The sequence below is a fragment of the Antennarius striatus genome, chromosome 3, assembly GCF_040054535.1.
Source record: "Antennarius striatus isolate MH-2024 chromosome 3, ASM4005453v1, whole genome shotgun sequence".
Classification (NCBI taxonomy): Eukaryota; Metazoa; Chordata; class Actinopteri; order Lophiiformes; family Antennariidae; genus Antennarius; species Antennarius striatus.
In genome coordinates this window covers 4,966,042-4,979,676 of record NC_090778.1, presented here as the reverse complement: position 1 = coordinate 4,979,676, position 13,635 = coordinate 4,966,042, and the positions used below count along the sequence as shown (strand labels likewise).

General features: G+C 40.6%; 1 long non-coding RNA gene across 1 annotated transcript in view; it reads left to right on the top strand.

Annotated features, from left to right (window-relative positions):
* The window catches only part of LOC137593082 (uncharacterized), a 36,238-nt gene extending 27,980 nt beyond the window's left edge, over nucleotides 1-8,258 (top strand). The window contains exon 3 of the long non-coding RNA XR_011035073.1: nucleotides 7,839-8,258. This is a non-coding gene — a long non-coding RNA (uncharacterized lncRNA). The remainder of the gene's footprint in view (nucleotides 1-7,838) is intronic.
* The last annotated feature ends 5,377 nt before the right edge of the window (nucleotides 8,259-13,635 follow it).

Sequence of the window (13,635 nt, the reverse complement as noted above, 5' to 3'; positions counted from 1 at the left end):
TGTTGCTGCTTTAAAAGGAAACTTCTTATCAATGAAAAATTTTGGTTATTGCATAAAACATAAAATTTAGTGTTAGTATCTATGAATTCTTTTTGACATGTACTCAATTCAAAAGCAAAGACAATGTTTTTAATGTTTTCTCTTTATACCTATTCTATATGTATAAATATGATTATAAGGTTATATACTGTAGGTTATAAACACCATTCACTTTGTTCCTATTGAATATGACTTGGCATATTCAATCTATCTCTTTAGTTTTATTATCATTTCACAATAAATCCATTTATTTGTGTTCACTCTTAACTTACAAAGCCCTGCAGTAGAGTGGACTGAAGTACTCTCTTCACTGCTATATTTCATCTTTGCTAAGCAACCCAAACTCCCTACCCTACATTATATTACCAGGAAGCAAATTTTTATTATGGTTTAATGTCTGGATATAAACTCCTGGCTCTGCTACTGGTTTCTTGACCTGATATAGCAGGAGAGGCAGCCAGATGGTCTATCATGAATACACTGTCTCTTTCAAGAAATTTACATTTAAGTCATAATAGTTGAAAAAAAAATAAGTTTAGACAAACTTCAACCTCCTGTAAATCAGTGAGAAGACTGAATTTTATCTGAGTTTTGATCTGATGCAATCCATTCTGCATGCCTGAAACAATATCTGATATACTGCACTTATGGAGGCAGACAACATGCAGCCCATTAAATGTCTATCTATGTTTGCAATCAACTTTTATGTGTCTCCATTAGAACCTGTTTAGAATACGGTGACTCAAGGACAACCCACCGCAGCATCAGCTACCATCACCTGTCAATCACAGGTGAAGTGTCTGATCACTTTTAATAGATTTTCATCTCATGCATCGGTGATGGGTTTGATGGCGTCTACGGTTTCCTTCTTAAAACTTGTGCACAACTGCAGTGAAAGCTTTTTCACTTCATACATTCACCCCATTTCTTTTGTCCTTCTCCCTCTTTCTTTCTCTCTTGCATGCTTGCTCCTCTTGTGTCCTTCTCTCCCTCTCCCCATCTCTCCTCCTCCTCCTCCTCCTCTCCACTAGAGCTTTTTGTTTTTTAACGGATGAGTTATTGACTTAAGCAGGCCCAATTAATCAGGGTGTAATGGGGCAGCAGGGAGGCCCAGGGAAGCCATGCATCATGGGCCAGAGATGAGCTCTGTCAGCCTGCTCATACAACCCTCCTCAATCACTCCCACATTAACGCCAGGCAGCGATGAGGAGGAGGAGGAGGAGGAGAAGGAGGAGGAGGGGGAGAAAAAAAATGAAGACTGGGAACAAGAAACAAGAAGGGGGGAAAGAGGGAAACGGTACAGGAAGGGAGTAGAGAGTGTGCTCCTACGAAGCTGAGTAAGACAGACAGAATGTGTGTGTGTGTGTGTGTGTGTGTGTGTGTGTGTGTGTGCGTGCGTGCGTGCATGCATGCGTGTGTATGTGTGAGAGTAAGACCACACAGTCTGCAGGCGTCATAAGCCACCCAAGGACATCAACCTTGTTGTCGTTGGTAGTTGTGTCTCATCTGATCTTGCCTCAGGTGGCCTATACGTGAACGCGTGAGTGTGTGTTTGTGTCTATGTGTGTGTGTGTGTGTGTGTGTGTGTGTGTGTGTAGTGTTGTGTTGTGTCTGGTTCAGATGAGCTCAGCACTTGACTGCACCTTACGCCCAAGCACGGCATGTCAGAGATCAGACAGAAAGCATAACATTCAAACAGATGAGATGTTGTCTCTGTGTAGATAGCATTATACCTCCCCTACACACACACACACACACACACACACACACACACACACACACACACACACACACACACACACACACACACACACACACACACACACACACACACACACGTGCGCACAGTGAGGGAATGCTTGTAAATATCAACAATTAAAACCTTTGTTTACTTATCACTGAATCTGTGCGTAGTATTTACTTTTATAACTATTTGTGTAACAAGTTGTTGAGGATTTTAAATTACATTTCTAATATAATGTAATGTAAATTGTGAAATTTACATTACATTTACATTGTAAATTGTAAATAGTTGGGGTTTTTTTAAATTCCTTATTCCTTATTATTCCTTATTGCTTCTCTTCCACCTTTGAATGCCCCGACAGCGCGTCAAGTTCCTCGTATGGTAAACTTTACTGTACCTGGCAATAAAACTTTTTCTGATTCTGATTCTAAAGCTTAAAGATTAAATCAACTTTCTGAGGAAACATAACAGGCATCATTGTATGGAGCTTTTAAATTGATTGTATTAATACATATTTTATCCTTCGCATCAAAATATTCTACAATCTGAAATATGGAGTCAAAATTATGATAAACGGGCATCATTTCATGGAGCCTTCATTACAACAGATGTGATCAGTCTTGTGAATATGTCAATAAAACTAATCCAGTAACTGAGGTAATCGACTGAATTACTTGTTTTTATGACAAATGAGTCCCACATGAGGATAGTCAGCTAATAAGACAATCACCGTGTGGTTAGTTAATGCTCCAGCTGTACTTTATCTTAATTTCCTGCCTCTTTTTATTGGACTAAATGTGCTTCCTTCATCATTAATAATATGTCAATAATCAATCACGCTCAGAATTAGAAAGGGGAGGGGTGTCAGGACCATCGGGGTGTCCCAGCAGTGTCCCACTCCCCCACACACCGACCTGGCCCCGGGATATTGGGCTCATGTAAAATTCGTAGCAAAAAGTGTCAGGCACATGTAGTTTCACTCAGCCTGAGTGACTTATCTGACGTCCATTGGAAGAGCCTTTACAGATATCACTGACATGTGTCAGTCAGTGGGTTTAGGCCCACTGAGCAGCTGTGTGTCACACTATAATCCTTCCTGTCATGGCACGGTTACATTGAACTAATATATCCACTTAGCATGCAGTCCATCACTTTTATCTCCTTCAGCTAGAGTCTTCCACTTCTCGTCTCTTGTCTGACTCTGTCACGATGGAAGCTGAAATATTACCCTTTAGAGTAACACTTTTTTCTCTTTGAAATCAAAGGCAAGTTGTGAAATGGAAATATAATATCGGGTTTTATATCCCCCCAGCAATTTTGGAGTAATGCATATATTTTCCCAATGGCTGATTCAAAGGAGAGCTGGTCTCTGACCTCTGACGGTGTTGGTGACATGTTCTACACTGAACAAGCCAAAACCTCACTCTGGGCCCCTTATGAGCACTGACAGCTTCAGGTGGATTCCACACTTTCATAGTGACTGATGAAAAGACACAACAGAAGTGTGGCTCAGTAAGGAATATGCATGACACCCTCGTTCCTCTTCTCAGGGGATGAAATCTGGTGTTTGGTGGCATCTGCACTGCTTTTACCTGGGGGTCGTGAACGAGTTGCCAAGTCAAAGCTGACACAGAACAACAAAGAGAAGTGAGAGTAAAATCACCTCTTAACCCTGACCTCTAAATGTGTGCTATCACATACATCACTGCATAAAGCTAGTTTTTACTATGGTATGGAGGAGAACAGCTTAGTTTGATTTCACTGGGACAGGATAAAAAAAAACACTGTCTTTAAATTCCTCATGAGTATAAACATTTAACTGCAGCTGCAACACTTACAATTCTATTGCTACATTCTGACGTAGTCTAACAGATAGTCGTCACCTAGAGCTCTACCATAATTACAAAAATAAAATATAATAATAATAATAATACTAACAATAATAATAATAATAATGACAATAATAATGATAATGATGATGATAATAATAGCGCCGCGGTGCGCTGGCTTCCTGCTTCACACTCCCATTGAGCTGGGATAGGCTCCAGCACCCTGTGACCTGCAACAGCGGAAGAAGCAAGTCTAGACAATGACCTAGAGACAATGGATGGATAATAATATTAATAATAATAATTATTATTATTATTATTATTATATTATCATTATTATTATTATCATCATCATAATAATACAGTAATCTCTCATGTATTTGCGCCTCAAGATGCCCGGCTTCACTTCATTGCAGATTTTTTTAGTAAGTAGTCACATGATACAGTACACGCATGCTATTGGCTGACAGCATCCAGAAGTGTGCTGTATTCTGTTAGTCTCGGAATGCAGCGCACTCCTGTGTATTAAAGAAACACTTTAAGCTTTAAACAATCTGTAAGAGTGTAGGACAAGGTAATACAGATGTAAAATGGTTTTATATAAGTATGGGGAGGGTTCATAAATGTTTAAATTACCATAAATAATGAAATAAATAATGTAGCAGCAAAAGGGGTATTTATCAGGGTCCCAAGCCATAATAAATACAGAGGGTTGTGTCAGGAAGGGCATCTGACGTAAAACTTTTGCCAAACCAAACATGCTAATCAAACCTATGACTTCCATACCGGATCGGTCGAGGCCCGGGTTAACAAGGAACGCCCTCACGCTGTTGACCTACAGGGCGCCGGTGGAAATTGGACTACTGTTGTTCGAAGAAGGAGAGGAGGAAAGTGTGTTCGTAAGAAGAGAGAGAAGAGGAACGCCAAGAGTATAGGACTAGGAGTAGGAACGCTGAATGTTGGAAGAAAGAAAAATGAATGAATGAAAATGAATGAATGAAAAGACCTTCCTGTGGTGTTCTTGTTGCTTGTGCTGATTCTGAATCTACAGAAGAGGAATTTGAAAAGATATTTGGAAACTCCTGGATACAAAACATGAGATGGAAGATGTAAAATCTGAGAAATTAAGCTTTAGGATGTAGCGCATAGGGAACACGACACTGACTATTACGGATATGTAGATCCTAACAAAGGACATGAGATTTTCTGCACTGAAATTAGACTGCACATATCGTACACAATGATGTAGAACAAATGGAGTGGACAGTTAAACTTGCCTGAAGGAGGAAAAGCTTCTAAATCATCACATTGTTGTGCACAGCCCCCACACTAATCCACACACGCTCTCATTATACCCGTTATGTCTGTAAACACCTCAGTTCACTGACACTAAAGGTTATCTCCACCGATTTACCTGAGTGATGTGTGATCTCTGCTGATTTGATGGTGACTTACAAGCACAAACATACATCACATATTGTTCTAACATCCTATGCTGGTTCGTGGAGGCATTACAGTAACCAAGATTAGCTTCTCTATCTTTGTCTACATGTGTTTGTGGATGTGTGTCATGTCAGGATACACACTGGCAGGAAACAGAGCCAAGAGAGTTGATTGTGTTCTTGGATAAGGAGTGAGTGACATGAAGAGAATGGTGGTGGTTGGATTTTTAAGGCATGGGGGCTGTTGTTATGGCGCCCCAAGCCAGACTGAAAGACATGTTTTGACATGTGGCCCTTAACTCATGTAATCTAGCTTGATCAGACCGCTTTACATAACTAGACCCCTACTGTATGTGTCAGTATTCAACAACAAGTGTAAACAGACCTTTTTACCAATGACTGTATTCGTGAAATTACCTTAACAATTCTCACAATCGTTGAGTATCTGTTCTAGAGGCTGAAAGAGGTGTAATGTTACATGGAGGGGTCACATGAAGATACACCTGCTGAGGAGTTTTAGCATTCTGTACAGGCAAGACTCAAGGACCCCTATGCCCTGACAGACGAACCCCTCAGGACACAACGTGGAGGAAGCAAGAGAGCACCCACGTTCTGACATCAACGAGATGTGAATGCATGTCATGTTGGATGTGAAGAGAGAAGAGCGTGGACGTGTCAGTGTTGTGTGTCTGTTCACAGGAAGCGGTTTGTAGGAGAGTTCAACAAAGAAATAGTAAGACAGGTAATGATGCGTCTGTGCCGCTTGACAGGTCTCGGTCACGTGACAGTTTACCAGCCGTTACCCCTAAATTAAGCGCCCACAATTGCGCCAGTGTTCTGGATTAAAGTCAAGGCAGATTATCCTGAGATCGCCCAAAAAGTATCAAAAACCCTGCTTCTAGTTCCAACCTCCTGTCTTTGTGAAGTGGGATTTTCTGCAGTGACCGTAAAGAAAACCAATACAATATAAAATATATAAAATATAATTATTTCTTACTATTATTTCGTTTACAGAGATGTTGATTGTCAATTTTATGGAAAAAAAAAAGGTTGTTTATTGTCTGTTGATGTCTGCATTTCACATAAAACCACAAATAGACTACATGCAGTTGCAGTCACAGTATAAAGTTGAGCTCTAGCCGTTAAAGTGGGGGCTGGATTGTCAGGCCTTTAGATTTCCTATCTTCTATACTTGTTCGCCACCTGTCGAGCAGAGACACACAGACAGTGGCAGTATCTTGCAAGCATTGGAAAATTCTAATTTAGTGTTAGTAGGAAAAGCAAAAAAAGAGAGGTGACAGAAGCTCCAAAGTAATTAAAGTAACTCCCTTTAATGGGAGAAACAGAGAAAATACCCTCAGCAGTCTAGGCCTGTAGCAGCTTATCTAACGGAGTGTGTTGTTTGTAATTGTAAGCTTTATCAAAGAGGAAGGTTTTGAGTCTACTTTTAAATAAGCTCAGCATTTCTGCCCTTTTTACCGAGGCTGGGAGTTCGTTCGAGAATAAAGGAGCCAGATAGCTAAGGCTTCTGCCCCCTGTTCTAATTATCATTAATAAAATCATAGCTACCTGAAGACCAAGATAGCTTAGTGTTACTTTGGGGGCCATGTCATTGTCTAATTTCCAGTCAATTGTTGTAACTATGATATGGATTCCTATCCATCTAAGCCTCAGAAGAGTTCCAGCTGCTACTCACCTTCTCTAAAGCTTCGTTCACACTGGACCCTTTTTTTTTTTTCACGTGTGACAAGTTTACATGAAAAGCCCCTGAACAAAAACTTGCTCAAACTACAAATGGCTTCGAGTGAGTAGTGACAGAAATGGAGCAAAAATCCACTCATCGACCAAGGTGAAAACTAGACACAGATTTGTTTTCATCTAAGAAACTTCAGACTCCGTCTTCTAGGAGGACTTCCTGTTGCAATCAAAATTCTGAACTGACCAATCAGCTTTCATTCAGCTCAATTCACCACAAGTTACTTTACAATGACACTGACCTTTACAATGGGACACGATTCACCTTTAAACCATGGGTTTCATTTATTTAAGTAGGTTTTGGAAGAAAATACATTTAGAGTTTTATGAATCACATCTGACATCTAAACTCTATAGAGTCGTCTAGAAAAAAGTTGTTCTATAAAAATCTTTTCAGGAAATAAAAGTAATTGTTTCTCATTACTGAAGGGGGAACAGCGGTCCCTTGGTTTCCCCCCCCCCCCAGCCCTGAATTTTTGGAATCCATGATATGAACAAGAGCCGAGTATCAGCTTTTAGTTAATGAGAAAAGGGAACACAATAAACTATACCAATCTCCCTACCAGTGATTTACACATACATACTGTATAGTTACATATGTACACACACACACACACACACACACAGACACACACACACACCATCTCTCTCTGGTGGTGTTTTATGGGTAATGTCAAGTGACACATTTAAACGGGAGCTGTCAACCCTGCGTATGTACTGCTGAATGGCGGAGCCACTGAACGCTGGCGACAGGAGCGCACACACACACACACACACACACACACACACACACACACACACACAAACACTCACATACACACACACACACATTACAGAGGCCTCAGTATAATTTGCACTGTGAAACGTCACCCACACTGTCCATAAGCAGTAAGTACACCTACTGTCAAGTACAGACATGGAGACGTGCAGCATTGACCTTGGATGTTTTGTGGCCCCCTTTTTTGTGTGTTTTTACGTGTAACATCATATGCCATCATTCCGCACTCTCACATTATTTTTTTCTTTCAGTCCTCAGATCTTCTCTCCACATCGGCCATGAAGCTGTCAGCGGTGCGTCCAGTCGTCCAAAAGTGAAGAGAAGAATTAGAAAAGGCAGGAAAAAAAAAAAGGAAAAATAAAATCTGGAACATGATGCTCTGTGCTGTCAGAAATCTCCTCTTCTCCGCTGACATTTGGATTTACACATCTCATTTTCCTGAGTGACAAAGTACATAAACACACGCTTCCAAAATCGAGGAGCTTGGCAAGCTGTCCCCCTCCAACACACACACACACACACACATCCAGCACTAGTTTTGGCTTTTTGAATGAATTTAAGGAAGGGGAGGGGATATGACATCCAGTCTTTGATCTGTGGAGCGCTCTCCTACTCTCTCTGTGGTGGTGATGAGCGATGAGTCAAGTCAGATGGGGGATGTTTTTTTCATTTTGAGCTTTACAGACAGTGGTAATGTGTGTGTATGTGTGTGTGTATGTGTGTGTGTGTGTGTGTGTGTGTGTGTGGAGCCGCAGGCTGCTTTTGTCCTACATAGGACTTCTCCAAGATTCCTCTCTAAACTGTGTGTATGCACAGGAAGTGGCTCGGGCTGATCGACAGACAGCCAGTGTCCTTCAACGTCGTCTCATCGCCTCCTCCCTTGTCTGCAGCGCTGACAGCTTGAAGGATGAGGTGACACACACCTGTCAGCACAGAGGATAACACACACACACACACATACACACACACACACATAAGAATGAGTGGTTAACACAAATGTCTGCACAGACATAAACATAAATATACACTTTATTGGAGGATTCTCAACTTAAAAGTGGATTTTCTTACCTGGTGTTTTCTATAAATGGTGGCAAACAGTGTGTGTACGTGAGTGTATGTGTGTGTGTGTGTGTGTTTTCATTGGAGGCAGCTGCAGTCGGAGTCTATACCTGAGAGCACAACTCCATCTTTATTTTGCCTGCTGGATTATTCAAGTTGTTTTTGACGAGCTAGCTATAAATCAGTCACGACTGCCTGGCAAACACCTTGACAGCACCAAAATCACCTGCAAGTCTATTTACACACGCCAGCAGTTTGACTTGCAGCTGAAGCTGTACACAAAGTACATAATAAAGCTGTCAATGTTATAAACAGGGTGGCAGGGCTCTGAATGGTGTGGCATGGTAAAGTTTGTGTAGCGTCTGATTTAATGGTTTGCTCGGTGAGGAGACACAAACTTCTGCTCTTAACTATTTTGATGAGGCGTCATTTTCAAAAAGCAGTTTTGTTTGCTTCCATTCATTTAATTTATATTTCCAACATTAAGATCTTTTTTTAAAAATGTAATCCGACAAAAGTTTTAACCTGTGAGTGTTTGTGTCAATGCTTTTAAATGTATTATGACAAAATGACTATACTGTTAGTATTTTCCGCGTTATAAGGCGCACTGGAATATAAGGCGCACCTTCAATGAATGGTCCATTTTAACACTTTTTTTTAATATATATAAGCACATCATCATCACTGCCAGCTTGATGATGTGCAAATGTTGACTGGTGTTTTTCTTTGAAGCAGAGAGTATCCAGCCAGGTCGGTGTCGTCAATGTTCGGTTTCTTCCCCCTCAACGTGCCAGCAGCCGGTCAGACCTTGAATGACACCTGCCCCACATTGCATTAGGACCAAGTTTTATTTATCATTTCGGTGATTGTATCCATGCAGATCGAATCAAAGGTGATCCGTGTGCTTTTCAGAACACAGGGACACACGGGTATGTGCAAAACTCACGTAGCATGATTTCAAGCAGTGTGTTTAACATTATTATCACATGGAAAAACATTCTGACAAAAGGTTTGAACACTGAAGATGATTTTACATCTTATTGTCAGCAAATCCAATGAAAAGTGACAAATGATCGGACCGGCAGCAGAAACCCTCGTCTCTCTCTCTCTTTCTCTCTTTCTGCTTGTTGTTTCGGAAAAGAAGCTGCAATTTAGAAAAAAAAATGTGAAAGAGATTCAATAAAACCTTTATGACATAAAGGTCACCTTTGATTGCACTCAATTTTAAGACTTCATCAACTCGAGCAAACACCGCTGCACCAGCATGAGTAAATCTTCTGTACCGCTCTGTGGTCTATAATAATTAAGAGAGGATTTATGCTGTACAGTTAAGTTGTCCACTGATTACACTGCTGCGCATGACTTGCTTTGGATTTTCCTCTGAGCCACTTCATTCACGCGTGTGCAGAATGAAGGACTTTGGAGACAAAATGGTATTTTAGTTCCAACGAGCGTCTTTAACGCTCTCGTTGTCGTGGATACCGTTATCTCCCAGAGCAAACAGGTACAAGTTCCTTCAACACAACGCGATGTTCAGCATGAGTGTGATGTGACAGAATGCCTTAATTATGGATTAATTGTGTCATTAGTAGGTTTCTGCTGTTGCCACCACATTGGGCCTGTCAAGGTTAATTACTGGAACATGTTTATTTGCCGTCATCCGCTGCAGCAAGCTGTCACTCGGATGGGAAAACACAAACACAGAGATGCTGCTCATTCAAACAATTCACAGGACAGATTCGACATCTTCCTCAACTCCTTTGGTTTTTTTTTTTTTTTTGGGGGGGGGGGTGTTTCTGCGACACATTTTGTGCAGTTCTCATTCAGACGCCTGCAATACAAACACATTTACAACCCTCCAGTTCCCTCCATCTGTTAACATCATCAAGGAGACAATGGCATTTCAGCCACACAAGGATCCATCCCCCACCCCCCAGTATAAGGAAGCTCATTATAACAAATGACCGACCTCTGTGTCATTTATTTTTGTTACACTCTTCATTTGTTGCATTATATACTCACTAAAAACAAATAATTTGAGTAATGCAGCCCAACACCTGGAGCTGGATGAGCCAGCGTTCCCTCATCTCTGTTAACCAGCGCCCCGGTAAACAGGGAGGGTTGAATCAGGAAGTGAATCCAACACAAAACCTGTGGATGGAAAAGTCAGCTGTGGTGACCTGATCCACAGCCGCTGAAAGAACAGGAGGAAACAGCAACTGCGTGATATCTAAAACCAGTCGAACAACTCCGTCTCCAACAAACCACCTTTGTCTTTGTGTAGAACTGACAAACAAACATGTTTGAATGAAATCTAAAATAAGAGCTTTTTGGTAAGTTAAATCATATTTATTGTGGGGAAGTCCCAAAAAAAAAAAAAAAAACAGCAGACAATGATTCATTCATGTTTTTTTTAATCGTCATTTTCATGAAATGATCAACAACTTAAACGACTGAACCCATGACAAAAAGTCATGATGTGTCTGACACCATTTAGGAATGACTGTTTGTCATTGTTGGTCTGTCTAGAAACAGAAGTAGAATAAAGTAAAGCAGCCCAGACACAGAAGAGAGAGCGTCGCTGCTTTGATTGATTTCAGCTGTAATCTACTCACTAACTCATCTCCTGATGTCTCCCTCAGCCTCCATCTCTAACAGACTCTCCATCCATTAAAGCCCAGTCGGGTAGTGGCTGAGCAGAACAGACCAGCCATTTGTCAGACTGTCAGTCCTTGCTGCCTGTTATTCCAGCCAGACAGACTGTGTGACTGACTGGGAGCTGGGCTTTCTGCTTCACAAGGCACAAATAAACATACTTGCTTGTAAATCAGATGTTATTCAGACATTTATGAAACGTGTTAAAAATGACAATAACTGGAATAATTTATATCCATTAATTATCAAGCGCAGCTACAAAGAGTGCCGTCTGCTCACAAACACACCTGAAGTCACATGATGTCAGCCGAACTGATGCCTCAGGCAGAGCCGGTGTCGGAAATGTGGGCCGAGGGCGCCCCCTAGTGCACAAATACTGCACTGCTCTGGTAAACCTGGAGTCTTTTTTTTGTTTCAACCTGACTTAATAGGTGTAACTCTGCAGCTTAATGTCAGTCACTTTCCTCCATTGTGGGTCTGTATATCTAATATAAAGTAAAGCTGGTGTTGCAGAGCAATGCACTGCTGAACGTTTGCACCATCTGCTCCACTGGTTCCAGTTTAACAACCCATTCTGTGTCTTTGGAGGCTGCAGCTTCTGGTTTCCTGTTTGTAAAACAACAGAGTCAGAGATCTGTTGACTCTAGATCCACTTGACAAACAGAGAATGACTCGCTAATGTTGACTTCAGGTGAAAAAGAATTCAGATTATAACCAATTTTGCTCACAGCAGCAGAATTATTATTACGACTGGAAGCTCCAACACAATAACACATATTTTAGCTATTCCTTTCTGTTGTGTGTTCATAAATAATACAACCTGAATGAAGTGAGTCATTTCTTAAACACAGCAGATATTTAGACTTTTATTTACGCAATTTACTGACCTTTTTCCTAGCAGATGTGTTAGAAACACGAACAATAACTCAACTCCATTCAGTGTCTGTTTCAGTGAGACAGCAGAAACACAACCTCCCAAAAGTGGAATGCAGTTATAATATTACAGAAAACATTCGAGCACACAAAGTTCAACTTTATGACTCAGTTCACATCTGATTCAGCTAAAATGAAGATGGTTATTGTGTAATCTTATCAAATATGTTGGTTTCAGGTTTTTACATCCGACACCAGAGATAACCACTTGATCATGTCGTTTTTACGAGAAATTTGAGATCCCACTGAAACAAACAAAGTGTTAGCACAGTTGCCTCACAGCAGGAAGGACTCAAACCAGTTTGCCAGCTGGAGCCTCTATCTGTGGCGTTCCCATGCTCTCCCAGTGTCTGTGGGTTTCCTCCCACAGACCAACATCCAAGTTTATTACTGTGAGCTGAACATTACCATGGCTGCAGGTTTCTTAAACTCTTTGCTCAATGAATGAATCACTAATTCGGATACACTTCAATACAAGCATGCAGAGGAGCTGTAGATTCATGCAGCCTTTTTCTTCATAGTCCGAGTAAACATGAATGTTGGCCTCAAAATATGACCTTCCCGGCAATTTTTACGAACAAATCTTTTAAAATGACAGCTAAGTTTGAAGTTTAAAGTTTTCAGAGGCAGTTTCGGAGAGATCTTTCCACAAATAATAACCACTCCCTGAGAGGGAAAAAAAAAAGGAAACAAACAAGTGTCTTGTGTGCATTAGCATTTTAATTGGACAAAGCAAGAAAACAATTACAGTAGCAGAGCCATCGGTTCTCGGGGCTAACACCTTTCTAAAACAAACGGTCTGAAAATGTCTGTAGGCACCGCCTAAATAAAAAGAGAATCTTGTCAGGTAAAAGAAACCAGCTCTATAAGGCAACAGTTATAATGTAGGCCTCCCCATTTCTCTGGCAAAATGAGCGAGTTCAGTTGAATCCGCTCTGATTTTTTGATAGAAAATACTGGCGTTTCAGTAGACATTTAAAAACCATCAAGTGTCAAATGTTCACTCTTTTTTTAACATTTTTAATCATGTTAAATTTTAAGTATGCACTGCATGGCAATGCAGTCTTATCCCTGCATGGAAGAATTGTGTGTTCGCACTGTGCCAGCGTCACATTAGATAGTAAAACCCTGCTACGTACAATGTTGTAGTTAACTGTCGAGTTATCAAAAAAAAAAGAAAAAAAAAAAGCAAGCACCCACAGTTAACAGTAGCATTTTTACTTACATCGTTTCAGATGATTTCAGATGGATAAATGGTTATTTACATGTGGCAAAAAAATAATAATAATTTTGAGGCTGTCAAAGAGATATGAGGGAGAAATGGAATGCAAAAAAAAAAAAAAAACAGAAAACACTCCTGTAGTCAAATTTGTCCATGTACAAGAAGAGAGGAAAAAACTG